This window comes from Chiloscyllium plagiosum, unplaced genomic scaffold, assembly GCF_004010195.1.
Source record: "Chiloscyllium plagiosum isolate BGI_BamShark_2017 unplaced genomic scaffold, ASM401019v2 scaf_56218, whole genome shotgun sequence".
NCBI classification, from domain to species: domain Eukaryota; kingdom Metazoa; phylum Chordata; class Chondrichthyes; order Orectolobiformes; family Hemiscylliidae; genus Chiloscyllium; species Chiloscyllium plagiosum.
The window spans coordinates 9150-10429 of NW_025206826.1; the positions used below are offsets into that span (position 1 = coordinate 9150).

The following is a 1280-nucleotide window of genomic DNA, read 5'->3' on the forward strand; positions in this document are numbered from 1 at the left end:
CGTCTCTAAACCCTCATAGAAGTACCGTGCATTCTCCGGAGCCATCGGAGTATCTCTGAGACCTCATTCCCATTCCGATTTCAAGTTGGATCTTTGTGACTGCGCCACTCAGTTCCTCTGATTCTGGGGCTGGGAACTGGGACTCTGTGGCAGCAGTGGTTACTGCCTTGTGTGGGGAGCTGGTGAAGGAGTCGATGTTAAACTGCATTGCTATTGGAGCATACATTTCAACAAAACCTGCACTGTCCCCGGAATCTTTGATGTTTTGGAGAAATCTATTTATCTCAGCCTTCAGCATATTATTGATGGAATCACCCCAGCCTCTGTGGGCACCAATGTTAAACGGTTAGCCCATTCTGAGTTCCCACATGTCTGCCACTGTTCGCTAAGCACTAATATTCTGTGTTCGGTACTCTGCCTAACATTGTTTATACTACTGTACTTATAGCGCCATGGCAGCGTGTTGATATATGGGATGCCGCGATAGTATAGTGGTTAGTACTCTGCGTTGTGGCCGCAGAAACCTCGGTTCGAATCCGAGTCACGGCAGTAGCTTCTCGATGCACCCCAGTTTTTGTGAAGCACACAAAGGTATAAGTTGTTTTAACATGGAAATTTTGTCCAAGGCAATGATCTTTTTCCTTCAAATTCTGCTCGCTCATAACTCGGTGTTTCATATGTCAGCATTCAAATCCGCCCGTTCTCAGAGACTTCTTCCCTCCTACGATCATTAACCAGACTTTCCGTCCCACACCCCCATTTCATTAATTTGAGGATGCCGGTGTTGGACTATGGTGTGCAAAGTTAATAATCACACAACACCAGGTTATAGTCTTACATGTTTAATTGAAGCACTAGCTTTCGGAGCGCTGCTCTTTCATCATGTGGCTGTGGAGTCCTATTTCATCAAGGCACTGACTCTCACATTGATACCGATCAGTCTGTGCTGCTGTGGTCACTCTTGCTGGGTGAACGTACACCAACCCCACGATCGGGACCTGCAGACCAGTTGATCCATTTGGTTACCGCTGTTGTGAGATCAATACTCATGTAGCAACTTTTACTGAGACGGACAAGAGATTATTGGAGGGTCAAGCTCAGGAAAATGACACAGGACAGTATCGGGGAAAAGCAACTCCATTGGAAAAGATCAGTTTGACCGGTTTTCTGCAATGCCGAGCACTCTTACCACTGGACTGTTAACTCAGACACCAGAGACTCGGGTTTGACTCCGACCATGCTAGGTGGTAGAATTGGGATTCAGTAAATATCTGGAATTA

General features: G+C 46.3%; 1 non-coding gene across 1 annotated transcript; it reads left to right on the top strand.

Annotated features, from left to right (window-relative positions):
• The first annotated feature begins 477 nt into the window (after positions 1-477).
• Positions 478-549, top strand: trnah-gug. Its single transcript has one exon. It is a non-coding gene; the product is annotated as a tRNA-His (tRNA).
• Positions 550-1280: the final 731 nt, after the last annotated feature.